General features: G+C 42.5%; 1 protein-coding gene across 1 annotated transcript in view; it reads right to left on the bottom strand.

Moving 5' to 3' along the window:
- The window catches only part of ADGRG4 (adhesion G protein-coupled receptor G4), a 30,987-nt gene extending 30,143 nt beyond the window's left edge, over positions 1-844 (bottom strand). The window contains exon 1 of the mRNA XM_013103584.5: positions 693-844. The gene's annotated coding sequence lies outside the window, so the exon portion shown is untranslated. The remainder of the gene's footprint in view (positions 1-692) is intronic.
- Between the last annotated feature and the right edge of the window lie 15,460 nt (positions 845-16,304).

The following is a 16,304-nucleotide window of genomic DNA, read 5'->3' as shown; positions in this document are numbered from 1 at the left end:
TGAACAGAAACAGAAAATGACCATGAACACAGAACACTTTCAAACTCACTGTGGCCGTTCAGATAAAAAGGAATTTTGCTTTACTTTGGATGTGCGAAGATTTTTGCCAGGAGGTTGCTATGGTGACTTTTCAGCTTTCCCAAACCTCTTCTTACTATAATTACATCTCATAGCCTTTGAGCTGGGAATCTTTGATTCTTTGGATGAAGAATGTAGGTGGATGACTCTTCAGGATGTTTTTCAACCAGCCATATTTATTATAAAGCAAAACAAAAAGATTCATATCCTTGTGCCTTTATAACAGCTGCCTACAATTCCTGTCAAACCTTCTGGCCTCATTGGCTGCCATCCTTCTGAGACCTTCTTGAATATTTTTTAACTAAAAAGCTTCCTCTTCAGAACACCTCAGTACTGACCATCAGTTAAGATTGTTTAGAGAATGCTTAGATCTCAGCTGGACTGAGCTTTCTTCACACCACTGTGCATTTACATTTGGTCCCTAAACTAAAATACGCAAAATGAGAGGTTATTTTTGCATTTCCCTAGCTTATGTTATTTACATCAGTTGTCACTGATTGAAAGTTGAAGGCAAATATCCTCCTTATTTTCCTGTCAACAGACACCCCCATGTATGCACAGTTCCCCTGGGATAATGCACCACTAAACAAGAGTTAAGGCCAAAAAATACATACCCATCAGTTGAGCCAGTGTTCATTCCTGGACCACAGACCTCCCTGTGCTGGCAATGGGGCTCTGGCGTGCGTGAAGAAGCAGCTCAGCACCGTGCTGGATGGGGTTTGTTCACAGGGCAGCAGCTGACTGGGGCTGACCTCTGGACGCTGCCCTTCAGCACATGGCAACAGCAGAAATACGGTTTGTAAATAACACGCTTGGTCATAAACCGCAATCTTTCAAATTTTATTGTGAAAGATTAGATTATTTCACTAAATAAGGGTGGGAAGGAAGAGATTAGCAGTGTGTTAATCTTTCAAAAACTTTGAAGGATGTAAATATTACAGTTGGGTTTGGTTTTTTGGTGCTTTTTTGTTTTCGGAGGCAGCTAACAGCTACTCTGTGTAAACTGTTAGGATAAAATTGGTTTTTAGCACAAAATGATTTTTTTTCCATTCCTTTTTTATTTCAAAGCTATGAGAAAAGCTTTTTGATCATGATTTATTAAATCCCATAGTAGGTATGTTAGAAGTCTGGGTAAAATCCTTATGAAGTTCTAGGCATTCAAGAAGTATTACTTTAATACAATTAAACTTTTGGAGTTATTCAGGTCCTTTGCTGCAGGCTGATTCAAGAATGACATATATTTTTGATTCTGTCAAAATATCCCAAGCAGGTATGTTTAGAAGGAAACATTTCAATTTTTTTCTACGTTTGTTTTTAATTTTTAAAAATACATACTTTTAAAATTAAAAACGGGACAAATATTTTGCGACCCCAAATAACATGTTCTGAAACATGTTTTCCTCTTTCCTTCTTGGTTATGTTTCCATACAAGAAATAGTAGAATTTTTAATGAAGTGAAAATCCCACTCCCCCCTGGATGATTACCAATGAAAGAAACTAGCCGTCAGCAAACATCTTGCACCTTGTTTATTGCAGTCTCCTGTGCCATCACCTCACATTGCCCTTCTATGTGGCAGAACTGGATGAACTTCCAAAACTTGACACTCAACAGGACCACTGTGACTTTCTTTTACTGGCACTGTGAGACAGCACTACTGTTTTGGCAGACCTTCCTGGCCAAAATACACATCTGCGCATCCCCCACTGGGCAAAATACACCCCAGGTGTTTGTTCACTTGCATCACTGGGCAAAATACACCCCAGGTGTTTGTTCACTTGCATCAATCTCATTGCATGCAACTGCTAAGAGGTACAATCACTTTACTCACCACATGTTACAGCTGGAGCACTGGGCACAGCTGTCTGCACTGAGTAAAGGGCTCATGTGAGGTTCCTGACAGCCAGAGTGGCTCAGCCTTGGCCTTTCACTTCCCACAAATGTTGTGGTAGCCCCAAGGATCAAGCCTCACCAGCATTTCTTCCAGCAACTTTAAAAGAGAATCTTCTACACGACCCCTGAAGCTCTCAGCAGCACCTACGAGGTGGCTCATTGATCCAGTCCACTGCTATTGCTATTACAACCACAACACATAGTCTCTTAATGCTGGGATGGAAAATGCCACTTCTATGCAACACACCCATGCTCCACTCCCTTGCTTAATGGCCCTGGATGACTGCAGCATGAAGGCTTACATAAATTGCAGTGTTAATCTCATAACTGATTTTATCAGCAGTACTGACTCTTAGTTCTCTGGAACTGTGGATTATGAAAATTGCCTTGAAAATCATTTGACATGATGAGAATTTAAAACAGGACCGGAATGGCCAGAGCAGTTAATATTGTGTTAGACTCACCTTGTGGGACATTTAAGCAATGAAAGAGAAGAAAAACTGAGGTAAATGTGAGTGGCTGTAGTGGGATTTTAAAAGAGGAGAGACAGATCTGTAGCAAAACATAACTGAAATAAATAAATAAAATATTCCAGAAATGACCTGTTTAAACCATCCTGTCTCCACAACAGAGTATGATTGCAGACACCTGGTCTGCTCTGAAAGCAGTAACTCAGATGCCTTGCTCTGTACAAGCTAACTTACAACATTTATAAAACCCTAGACCATGCAAAAGACTAGTGTGAGTCCCTCACAGGGATTCTGATGAAATCTTCCACATTTGTCACATCGGTCTGCACCACCCTGCCATGCTTGAGTGCATTTAGCTATCCTCAATGAAACCAGCTGTGCCTTAGCTGCCCCTTGCCCACCCAGACAAGTGGATGCTGCAGACACATGTGCACAGACTGAACCTAAGAGCAGACCACAGGGCTTTGGACTTGTTGAGGTAGAGGGTATGTTCCTCACTTCCCTTGGCTTCTTTGGTTTTCCCCACTAAAATCCCATTTCCAGCCTACCTCACTAGGGAAAAACAGTGATTCTTTCTGCTGCAAGAGTAATTTCATTAAGTACATCCCAAGATGCCTTCCTGCAGAACTCTGTGACTTTAAACTTCACCTTGAGAAACATGAAGAGTGGGGTCCTTAGTCCAATGGTTCAGCCTCACTAGACCTCCCAGTAGGTGAGCCCGGTAAATATACACAATAAACAGCAGAAGGGCCTACAGTCACATACCATAATAGCTATGCAGGTAAACTGCAGATGCAGCTTTCATTTTATGAGGTATTTGTGACACACAGGAGGAAATAGTTTTCATGGAATTGCACTTACTTTTTATTCTAACCAACTTCTCATCCTTCCCTTGTTAAAGCAGTAATCATGTTACAGCCATGCCAAGGCACGCAAGGTGCTAACAGCAGAGGGTGGAATCCTGACTCTGTGCCAGAAGTGACAGCCACTGACTTCAGTGGGAACTCCGTTCACTCGCCACAAGTAGCTGAACCCTGGCTGATTGATACTTGCAGATGTTTGCAGATTCTGGGCTGACTCGGGACCACTGGATGTCACTGTTGCCCCACGCAAGTTCTGCCGATGGGCCTTTTCCTGGGCTCACGGCAGGTGGCTCCTGATAAGAAAATGCCGTTATTGAAGCAAGAGTGAAAGCAGCATAAAAAGGAGACGAACGCTGCTTATTTTTCCAAAACAGCATTTAAAAGAAAAGGTAGAATTGCAAGAAACAGAGAGTGAATTTTGCTCTCAATTCATTGCTTCCCCAAGAGTGACATGAGCTTGTTTGTTCGGGGCTCGCAGCAGCATGAGAGCAGCTGCCCTGTGGAAGGTGACTTGTGCCAAGCTGGCACACGCTGAACGAGGCACAGGCTGCATCCCTGTCAGCTCCGTGTTGCTGCTTAATGTATGAGCCTGAGAGACTAAAAAGGTTGCTAAGCACGGCTTGCGGTACACTGTAACCCATCCGAGGAACAGCAGGGCTGATCTGCAGCAATAGGAGGCGAGAGCACTTTTGCAAGGGGTGCACCCCACTGCACCCGGCTGGGGAGCCAGAGCAGCCTGAGCTATGCAAGCTATTCTGCTAGGAAAGTGCAGATGATGCAGAAACTCAAATAGATAAGTGTCATAGCCAAGATTTTTTCCACAGCCTGAATTCAGTGTGTCACATCACTGCTGCTTTTCTCATTCCTGTGGCCGAGGAATGTCTTAAAGTGATCATAACATTTTCACTAAATGTTAACCAAAACCCTGCAAAAGCTTTGCAATTAAACATACGAGGTGAGATTGATATCTCATGTCAGTGGGTATAAATTCCTGCTTACATTAGACCAGGATTTAGCCCTGGTTGTGCAGTCAGGGGCCCAACACATGAGGACATGTAGCTGGCAGCACACCACACTGTGCCATCAGCACTTGGTTTTCCCAGGATGGCCTGACTTGCTAAGGGGCGATAGCCCTTCTCTTTAATGTGTCTTGCAGGCTATGATTTATTCCTAGTTTTGTTTTGGTTTGGTTTGGTTTTTGTTTGTTTGGTTGGTTGGTTGGTTTGGTTTTGTTTTGTTTTGTTTTGTTTTTTTCCTATTACCATGCAATGCCAGGAGTCTTTTTACTTAGTCTCTTACCAAAGAGAAATGCATTCTATCCATTAAATTTGCACATTAAATGTGAGCGGGAGGAAGAGCTAATGTTTTCTCTCTGTTCCAGCTAGTCAACTGCTTGCATCTGGTGATAAGGCAAAACACTCATGCAGAGGTTTAGCCTGACCGATGGAAACATTGCTCTGGGGCCTTCCCTGAAGAAGCTGGGGATTTTGGTGCACCTCTCATGTAGGCGGTGTGCACCACACAAACTGCTACCAGATCCCAGTTCCTCCTCTGCTGAAAAATGAGCTACACCTATCTTTTCCCACCAGACATACCTCCAGACAAGTGATCTGCAAAGGGAGAAAAGGAAGGTGGTGCCCTGTTTTAGGATGGGTGAAGGCCAGGACAGCTTGTTCTCAAACAGTACCTCAGCCCTCACTTGCCATCACACCCGGGGTCCAGGGGCTGGCCAGCAGGGGGGCTTCCTTCCCCTCCTGCAGCAGCCAGACCATGGTTACAGCAGCGCTCACATGGCCAGTGTTTGCCCCGGGATACAAAGGGCTTTGTCCCGTGGCTTCTGCCTCCTGCCCATGCCTGCGGTTGGCTGTCCATTTTACCTCTGTAAGCACAAGGCAAACCTCGAGGAATTCAGCGGTTTGAACCAGACAGGTTTATTCTTAGTGCACTCTCATGCCATCTGCACTTTGTGCAGAAAACTTTGATTGGGAATTTCATAAGGCACCCTTTTAACTCTTTTAATTCCTCTGTAAGCAAGCAACGGCCTTCACTTAGCAACTGCCTGACTCATTTCCTTTCTGAGCAATCCCCAGGGTTCATTTGACATTACTTCCTGTTCACATTTTCTGCATCTTCTGATATTTTTTCCTTTTACAGCTGAGACAGGCAGTTAAAAATAGCAACAGGATTGCAGTGTGTTTGTAAAATCAATACTATCACCCCAGAGATCTTCTCAAGCCCTTTCTCTGAATCATTCCATTTTCTGTTGCAAAATTGCCGTTAAGTCTTGAGAAAGGACACATTTTAGTAGTCCTGAAAAAAATTCTTTATGAGCATGTTAACTTCTTCAGTACAATTCAGATTTATGTTTTGAAATACCTTTGAAATAATATTGACATTAACAATCTTGTCAGAGTAGAAAAAACAGACTGAAGGGATGAAAGCTTTTTGCCATCTTTGTATTTTCTCCAGATGCCTACAGGATATATGGGCTTCTGATCCACTCTTGTGTACTAGTTTACATTATCATCTAAAACTACCCTAACACAGAGTTAATTTTTTCCTGTACAGAGATACCAAAATTCCAATACACGGAAGCCCAAACTGAGTGGAATGAGCTACAGGTGATTATCTGCTCCCATTCCAGGTGATCCTGGTCCCATTCCAGAGCAAGGGCCTCACTGAGGTCACAAGAAATACAGCTTAAATCTGAGAACTCACTACCCATCCAGTAAAATGTCCTTTTGAAACCAAAAAGTTATGATCTACAGCTAGTGATACTTTTGTGACGGCCATTTGTGCTGGCAGAATCCCAGCTCGTGCTGCTCCCAGGTCGAACCCATCATCTGGCAGCTGTCGAGGGCACATCTCTGCCAGGAGTACCAGGAGCCACAGCCGAAAGTGCATCTCCAAGCCCTGGGTGCAGGAGGTGCTCCCATCTAAGCCTAGGTTTGAATTCAGTGGGATGGATTTATCTTGGTAGGGACTGCAACACCCTCCCAGTTCCCACCCTGAACATTACATCTGTGCTGTTCAGGAAGTCTGGGAGCTGGAGAGAGCTTTTAATTGTGTTCTCCCAGCTCATTTCTAATTGAATTTTGCTTTAGCGTTTGTACATGAGAGGAGCAATAATTGAAGGGGTAGGGACTCTGCTTGAGTCAGAAGCATACATGTTGAGCTGATTTATAACAGGTAATAACTAGGGCCTTACTGCATTGTTCCCATTAGGAAGAGAGGCTAAAAACCCCAGCCAGATTATTGCACATAGTCTCGTTTCCTTGAGCACAGTAGAAGAAAACCAAGCAAACTTTCTTCTGTTTCCAAATCAGGGTCATGAGCATGGCTTACCCCCAAGACAGTCTGTCCTTCTGTTATTTCATGAGTCCATTAGATGAGTCCTTTTCTCACTGACACACAAACCACTTGGCTTCCTTCAAATCCTCTAACCTTTACAATTGCAGGTGCAAGCTTTGACATGTAGACCACTGCTTTGGCTAGGAAACCAAAGAGAAACATTGACTCTTAGCTGTCATTATAGAAATAGGTGGTAATTGCTCTTTCTATTCAGTTTCAAAGAGCAGAGTGGTAAGAGAACCACCAGCTTTAGCCATGTCTGCAATTGATGCACCCACCACCCCAAGAAACTTCCATAAATCCCAATTTATTCTGTTCTGCTACAGCTCGCTGGAGATAAATTTCAGATCAGATGCTACAGAGCACCCCTGTGTGCTAAATCCTACATTTAATCACTTCACGCAGGTATCCATGTTGTTTCATTTTCAGTATTAAACCACGCAGTGTGTTCAAGTGAATGGTAACTTAACAGGCCCTACTGCATCAAAGGCTTTTAAGGAAAATTGTCCCATGACAGCAAGATGAAATCCAAACACAGAACACAGCTTTGTGCTTGTACCATTTCCCCCTGGAAATGAGCTATTTGTCAGAAAAAATAGCAAGCAGGCATGAGTAGTTCTTTCTTTATCTCTGCAGGTGGCACCAAGCATTTAGTTCTGAGACATACTTGCTCTTTTAAAGCTATTTTGAATATCTAAAAGTTGATCTCTGTGCTATCCTATCAACCCTTCCCAAATCAATATACATACTAGAATGATTCATAGCTAAGGCAATAGGTTCTGTTCTGATTCTTGTCCCTAGATGGCGGTGACATCAGATGCATCTCACTGAGGTGATGCAATGCTTGTTCCACCAGCACCTGAGTAAAATCATGACATTTTCAGGAGATTCCTCTCCCTCACATAGAACAGGAACTAAGCAATTCTGGCTGAAAAGTACCTATCTTATAGAAGCCTGTATATGCATACTCCTTTAAATGTTCCCAGCCCTCGTTCCTCTGCTGTCTCCACAAGAAGTACCCTCTGAGCGATGAACACTGCACCCAGGATATTTCAGGCTGAAAAGTCACAGTGACAGCGACATCTGCTTTGCTTGAGCTCTTCTTCCTTCCAGAGTGAAGGGGATCAAAACTTCACCCTGACATTAACCAAGGAGAGAAACTACGGACACGGGAAGGAATGTTGAAACTGTAAAGCTTTCCTTCTTGGATAGGTACCTAGGCAATATAAGGCACAAAAATAACAGCAGAAAATACACATTATAGGGACATGTAGAGGCAAGATGTTCCGTACCATACAGAGCCCCTCACAGCTCAACACACTGCTCAGCTGCACGCCTGCAGTGGCAGCACAGCACATAGCCTCTCTCCAGCTCTGGGACCCGTGTACCAGTCCTGGCTGACAATGTTGTCCCTGGGACACCCATCTGCCTGTGTTGTCCCTGGGACTGTGAAGGGAACTGGGGTGCAGCCCTGCGGAGGTGTGAGGTATGGACAGGCCTAGCCAGGGGGAAGACCGCACAGACATCAGTGGCATAAGGGAGTATGGGGTTAGAGCTGAAGCAAGCCAGCAGCTTGCTGCTCTCTGGGAGGGGACATCAATCACCAGTCCCCCATCATCATCTCTGGAGTCAACCCACACCTTGCACCATCCATCCACCTTGCAGGAGCTGCTGCAGGAAGCTGTACGCTCACACCCTTCACAAGGTCAGTTTTCTGCTGATTTAATCCAGCTTGCCACAAGGACAGAGACACCCAAGTGCTGTCAGCAGAGAAGCAGTGGCACCGTGTAGCCAAGGCACCCTTTCCTTTCAGCTGAGATCTGCACAGCTGGGTGCTCACACTGCACCAGAGCATCCTGCCCTGTGAAACCTCTGGTTAATTGAAATGCCCACACTAATTTGGTGAACCAGTGGAAGACGCACAACCAAAAGCAGGCCCTGGTGAATATATATAAACTAAATATCCTCATTCCCGGTCACTTGCAGTCACTGTAAAACTTCTATGCCACAGTCACAGCTCTAGATTTGCAAATTATCAACTCCCACATGGTTAGCCTGGGTTCTTTAAGCTTTCAGGGCTCAGCTAGGGATTATCAATCTTTGCCAGTTACCTTTTTGTGTGCTCCTTCACACAGATGGCCTGACTTACTGCATTGTGTCAGAATCACACTGCATTTCACTGCAGCGTTTTGGAGCTATTACTCTTTCCCCAGGCTAATGTATTTGCCACACTCATGTGCAAAGGAGAAAAAGACAGCTTCATGGTCTGAGCCAAAAAAAATGTTACGACTTATTAATTTAGCAACACATTTTATTCACCACTGGCAGCACTGGCTGATGAGCAAAATAAGGAAGTCAGATTCATCCTTGACTCCTGCATTTCAAAATAAACAAACCCATCTATAGTACTGCACAGTCATCCTCAGAACAACCATAAGATGCTGGGCTGGACATTGATGGAAATAACTGGAAATAGACATATTATACTTTTTCCATCCTCATCCTGCTCCACAAAGCACTCTGTTGTTAAACTGGATTGTACGCAAGTTTGGAACTATATCCGTCACATCTGACAGCTATCTGCATTATCCTTGATTTCTTAGTTGGGCTATCCATGTACTCAAGGTACATACACAATAAATTTCGAACTAATGAAGATTTCCTTTTATTTCGTCGTGTCTTTGGGACACAGGGTCATGTATTATTTCACTTATGTATGGTCTCTGGGCTACAACTGAGTGTGCTGCTGTACTCATTAAAATATGTTATAGAAACATTATAATACTTAAAAGGTAGATAGTGTCTTATAGTTTCAAAGCACTGTATAACCGTGAACTAATTGAGGTTCATGGCATCACTTTTAAGCAGATAAGGAACTACCACTGAAAGGTAAATAGCAGCCAACATTTATTACCCTGAGGTCTCAACTACAGTAGTTATTTTTCCAGGTGTGGGATAGCAAAACAATTGAGTTTGCTCAGATGTCACTGTGCAGTAATAACTGGTAAATGTCAGTATTCAAATGGAAAATTGAAATGGAAACCCCCCACTCCCCTATGTTGTTCCACCCACTCACCAGCAAAAGTTGCACAGCTACAGTGCTGTTATTGCAGAATTTGTCATAATTTCTTTTCACACAAGCTACACAGCCTTGATACTGCCCTGACTCAGGGGGTACAGGCTGTCTGAAAATCATGCCCCTGGGAATCCCCTGAGAGGAGACAAGCCTACAAACCCGGTAGGCCGAGCAGGTTGCTGTTGTACCAAGAATAACCTGTATTGCTGGTGGATGAAAGCACCACACACTCAGATCTTCTGGAGCACTAGGTGCTTCTTTCTTTTCCATTTCCTGTAGCAGAGCAAGCTTCAAAGGGCCTCTGCATGAGCCTCCTGCTTTCATCCAGTGCTAAACTGCCTTGAAATTGGGAATCTCATATACCAAGGCAGGTGCTGCATCACCCTGGTAAAGTAAGGGATACTCTTATGGCCTTTTCAAATGTCTCTCCCTTTTGTTTTTGCACTGGACATACCATGCAACCTCAACCACTGATTTGCAGCTGAGTCTATATACATATGGGTATTATCGCACTGTGTTCACAGTAATTTGTACTAGGCCACGTACCACAGGATTTCAAACCACTTAGCACTCACCACTGCTGACTTGAGCCAAACCTTCACATGTCAAAGCAGAAGTCCTGGCAAACAAGCTAGTAGAAACTCTATTAGCAACTCTATGACCTGTGCATATGACCTGAGCAATCATACCAAAAGCCATGCCAGTCCCAGCAAACAAGAGCCCTAAAGTTTTCCATTGGCAGGGACAGAGGGCTGAACAGTACCCAAACTAAAGAGTTTGTTCTGAAAAACTCACTAGAGCATGAGTTTGAGTGCTTTATGAAAGCTGCTTTTTGGCTACTGAGCATTTAGATGATTGGTGGCTGTTGGTCATGGCATGCTGTGCATGGGCGTGGGACATGGGATGGTGGGTACACTGGAGGGTTCTGCTTAAATTAATGTCATTTATATGGTCAACAAGCATTGCCACAAAATGTATGTAAAGGATTCACACATGCTATTCCTATACCTCATGTATTGCAGAAATGTGTAAATGTCTTGCTAGTTTGGCACTCATATTCCTTGGGGAAAAAATAATAATAATAAAAAAAATCTAGCTGTCCTTGGTAAAGATATAAACAAATGCAAGGCTAGAAGGTAACAGACTGGAAAGACTGGATTTCTTGGGGGGCTACAACCCTGCATTTTGCTGAATCCATTGCCCAGAGCATCAATTTACTCATCATGATGCACTTACCTCATACTCACAATTCTAATTACTGAGCCAGTGCTCATTACAGACAGATACACTGGAGACCTAATTGCAGAGTACATCACTGATTACATTAGAGGGATATGTGATAACTGATGGGCTATGCATGTAAAATGTAAGTGGTACACTTTTAGCATGTGCATGATTTGTACCTCTTATTTAGAAAACTCTAGTTACTATAGACAAGCCTGACACATGCCACCTCTACACAGCAAAGTCTTGCTGCCAGCTTATTGAAAACTGATCATTTTACAGTCTTAGTTTTGATCAATTTAGTTATTTTTTGGAAATGGAGCACGTGTCCTTTCTCCATGGTGGAAAGCCTACTTCTGTTGCAGCTCACACTTGTATTTTGAAAATGAGTTCTGCTGGGAAAACTTTGCAAGCACATTCTCCAGCACTCAGTGATGCCCCAAAGAGCAAAGCACAATGCTTTGCAGCTCCCTGAAGACGGGAAGCATGGAGAGAGGTGCAGGTGTCTGTTCCCTGGTCACCAAGGACATGACATGCAGGAACGGCACAGAGCTGTGCCAGGGTCAGATTGGACATCAGGAAAAATTTCTTTAATGTGAGGTTGGTCAAACACTGGCACAAGCTTCCTAGTGAGAAGGCTGATGCCCTGTGTCTCTTGGTGTTCAAGAGACATTTGGACAATGCCCTCAATACTACACTTTAAATTTTGGTTAGACCTGAAGAGGTCAGGCAGTTGGATTTGATGATCTTTTCAAGTCTCTTTCAGCTGAACTATTCTATTCTATTCTGCTCTGTTCTGTTCAGTACTCCTTGCTGTTATTACTTCAAAACCAAAATGCTTTCTTTAGATTGCAATGTCAAAGTCTTCCCAAAATTGAAGTTAGAAAATAGATGTGAAGCCAAAGGGATCATGGAATGGTTAGCTTTTGGGTGACAGATGATTAGAAAATGCTCAAGGAGAAACATCTGGCCTTTCTCTTCATACTCCATGCCACCATTCAGAGCTTTAAAAGAAGAGTAATCCAAATGGGAAAACACAAAACCTGTTTATGACAGATGCTAGATTTATTGCCTGTCCCTGCAATACAGTCCACAGTTTGAAGAGTAAATTGCACTGCTGTTATTCTGTCAATGAATTATCTAAACAACCCCAAAAAAATCAAGCAGGAAAAACAGTCACAGATGAGCTGATGCTTGTGTTTTAAAGCTCTCAGCTCCAAATCTAGCCACTTATCACCCCTTTCTGAAACTGAACTCCTGACTTTCCCAGTAGTACAGCTCTAGTTGGGTGACTGTTTACCAAGTGCCATCTAATGGGTTCAAAACTGACTTTGAGGTTAAATTCAGAGGGGAAAAATGTGTTTAAAAAAAAAAAAAAAAAAAAAAGAGTTTTATCTGTGTAAAATGAGCATAAGCCTGATCAGAATCTGACCCTGCATTTCTCACTATGTGTGTGTGTGGATGTGTGGGTGCAGGGAGGCAGAGGAAATATGTGACAGAAGTCATAAAAGCTCCTAGATAATGCCTCTAAAGTATTTCTAAGGCATTGCACAAGTAACAATATTCAGAGACATAAATTCAGACAGAAGGGATCTATTTTACGTGGACAGAAGAATACTCATGTGGAATACACGTACAAAGAAGCTTCTTTAGGCAAAACAAACAAACAAACACTGGAGTCATTTATCTCCTTGCCCTCTTTTTTTGCTGGAATACAGGAACTCCACAGTGTTACAGCCTAAAACTGTGGAAGAGGCCTCCCTCTGTCCCTGCTGAGTTCATCTGCAGAATCCCACTTCAGCCTGTTCAGCTGGGCAGGGGTAGAGGGTCCATTTCATGGGCGGACAAGGTAGGGTCTATGGAAAAGCAGCCTGCGAGACCATGGCAGTCTTTCGAAATCACATAAGAAGCCAGTGGGAATTGCCAAAGCAGCAATCTCCATGCCAAAACAGGAAAGAACGCCATAGATTTCAGTAACAGCTACACTGCTGAAGCCTCTTTTCTAAATATTTTTCTTACAAAAAGGAACTACTCTGTTTGCTCAAGTGTTATTTCAGAATGAAATTGGTCTTTGAAAACTTATTAAAGTAAACCAAGAACTAAAATCTTTCTTGATATAGTTGAATAGAACTTTTACCCCTCATTGAACTTGATAAATTTGAATTAATTGCATAGGGAGAGGCAGATTCAACAGCAGAATTACCAGACTACAACTCCCAAACGAGAAATGGAAACACAGCTTCTTGACACTGCAAATGCAGCCAGTATCCATCTGTGCCAGGCACACAGACTGTCATTATTGCGTAGCCCTAGCAGTATCCTTCTCACACCAAAAGCATATTTGGCTTCTGACAGAGAGGAAAACAAACTGGATGTTTTCACCCTAAAGTACAAATTGTTAGTGCCCATTCCAGTGTGTGGTGGAAGGGTCCCCTTACAACCTGCTTGGAACTGCAGCTAGATGGCAGTGGGACAAAGGAGGGCTTTTCAATTAGGTACATCCCCAGATACTGCAAAAAGTTGAAATTTGGATTACAGTAGTTCCAGCTATTAAATGAATTAGCAAAATCATTATTCGTCTTTAGAGTTTTGGTGGGTTTTTGTTGTTGCTGCTGAAAAGCGTTTACTGCCTCCTCTCCCCCTCTGTGAGCAGGGTAGTGTAGCCGTCACTGACATGTTCTCCTTGTCTCGACTTCACTCTCCTTCAGCATGGGAACAGCTGGGCAAAACGCTGCACATTGCCTATACTAAAACTGCACAGGGAACAAAGATGATGCAAAGAGACCATTAAATCTAGGCCCGGCAATAAATCTGAGAAGAGCAAGCAGCAATATGAAGCAAAAGGTCTACAAAGAGCTTAGAAAATAAGAGCTGTTCCTGACAAACAGGAACAGCTGCTAACAGCTTTACCTGCTACTGCAGGTAAAGTCTCTATTCAAACTTCAAGCAAACAGCTTAAATCAGCTTAAGAAAGACAAGAATTCAGCCACAGCTTGTATCCTTGCACTAAGAACCTTCCTCATCATCCTCACTGCAATCTGCTCTTTATGTTTGCTTTCTCCAAAAGCAGAGAGGCATCAGGAACTCTCCTCTGCTCTGCCAAGAAGCTCTGCACATAATGTAAGGTAGTGTGAACAACTGTTCTTTTTCATCTAAGGAGTCTTACTTGAAAACTGATTTTTCAAAAGAACTCACCTTTGAGCTGATAGAGAGAAAAACATTTCAGCAGTCTTGAGTTACTTAAATTCTCAAATAACTGAAAAATTATTCTTTAGTCTCAAAATTCCCATGAGTACTCAGTTCTACAGGGAGAACAAACAGAAGGATTTTCAGATCTTTACATATATTTGAGGGGTCATATAAAAGTTTTCAAAAAAACATCCTCTCAGTCAGATGCACAGCACTGTCAGCGTAATACTGTAACTCTCCACAATGGTGTTTTATCTCAACACCACTTTGAACAATACAATATTCATAAAAAGACACTGCTGGAATATATTATCTCACCAGTACATGATGATAAGATTAAGTTGTTTGGTATTAGAAGTGATAAGGATTAGTGTTATCAGTGTTTGGCTTGTTGGACTTGTATTACATAGTGCCATTGACAATAATTACATCAAAATTTTGGATAATTTAGCAATAATTCAGTAATAATTACCAGATTAAGCTGTAAGGCAAAAAAACGGTGCGGTATTTGTACAATGACTCAGTGTGATAGCTTTGTACCTAAGAAAACTGATTTTGCTGATTCACCTTAGTCTTTTATTTGAGGAATGTATGCCCTCAAATGAGAGCAGGACAAGACCAGAAGGATATGTAAGAAAACTATTTTCGGAACCAGTCGGCTACACTTTGAATCCTGAAAAAAATTCTGGCCTAGATTTTGGCTCGTTGGGGCTGGGAGCAGCTTACTGTGGTTCAGCCACTATTGCTGCAGGCTCCCAGGCACTGTGACAATACAAATAGCTAGTGAAGACAGCACTAGATGTTTACACATGCTGTGAGCACTTGAACACAAGGCATCTCAGCTCAGATAAACAGATGCAGTGTTCACATGTGTTGTTTAGGCAGTCACTTTAGCAAATTTCACCCAAGAGATTAACTTTTGTTATTTACCATTATTTGCTTGCTATCTTCAGCATATTCAGCCTACCAAACACATGCATATAAAACAGAAATACAGTGACTGTTAACCTCGGAGGGCTCTGCTTGAAGGAAAGCCGTAGAACAAATAAGTAGTTGTATGAACACTGAAAAGAAAATAGATGCTAAGAACAGGATTTTATATTCCTATTTTGACCCTAGTTATAACTAAAATTCGGATGTCATGGGGAATACATATGCTAAGGCAACACCTAGATGTTATTCTGTTAAATGAGACCTGGTGGGCATGCACAGGATGACAGACAGGAAAGGAGCGGACCTCTTTCCATATTTATTATGTTCTAGTGCACCTATCATACACCTAGTGCTTGTTCATTCTCACTTTATTCCTCTTCATATATATTGGACTCCTGTGTTTACAAAACTATCATATAGCAAGGGATTTACATACAGAATTGGTATTATGCACATCAAACCATTTCTGCCAGCTACCCAAGGCAGACACAGTATCACACTGCCTTCTCTTGAGCTCATTTATCTTTTTTTCACAGCTTAGTATATTCTATCTAAATTTGGAAGGCAGTTTTGCAACCCTTGCATGGAATAACCCTTGTTCTGGCCAACAGACCCAAAACCCACAAGCAGGAATTGTAGAACCACAGAGCTAGAAGAGACCTCAAGAGGTCATAGAGTCCCTTCCCCTACCCTATGATCAGACCTCCCCTTCTGGGTTGATGCTCATCCACCTACAGATCTCCATTGTCAGAGATTTACCACTTCCCACAGCAAAGTTCCCTATGGTTCCCTATTTCTACCTGATAATGTTTTCCTTAAAATTAACCATTAATCTTCCTTAATTAAAATCAAGTCTGTTGTCTTTTATGCTTTCCACTGCAGTCACAGAAAACAGATTATCACCTTTCATTTGTCTCTTCTCAAGGCTTAAAACAATTCATAATTCTTTAACTTTTTTCATCTCATCTCATTATTCTTTTTCGCCTCCTCTAGATCTTCTCCAATTGGTTTATATTTGCAAGTAAGCTGCCCTAACAGTTGTCCTGCTGGTTGGTGTCTTACCATTGATGAGCTGAGTGGAAGTGCTGCTGTACGTCTAAGAGCCTACCCTTCTGGTCATGCTTTCAGGAAGGGTGCTTCCCTTTTCACAATACTGTGACACTCTTGACTCACACTCAGCTTGTGACACCCTAGATTTGTTTCTGTTGAATTTGCTACTTAGCAAGCTC

The sequence above is a fragment of the Anas platyrhynchos genome, chromosome 10 (genome assembly GCF_047663525.1).
Source record: "Anas platyrhynchos isolate ZD024472 breed Pekin duck chromosome 10, IASCAAS_PekinDuck_T2T, whole genome shotgun sequence".
Lineage (NCBI taxonomy): Eukaryota > Metazoa > Chordata > Aves > Anseriformes > Anatidae > Anas > Anas platyrhynchos.
This window is presented reverse-complemented; position numbering and strand designations above follow the sequence as displayed.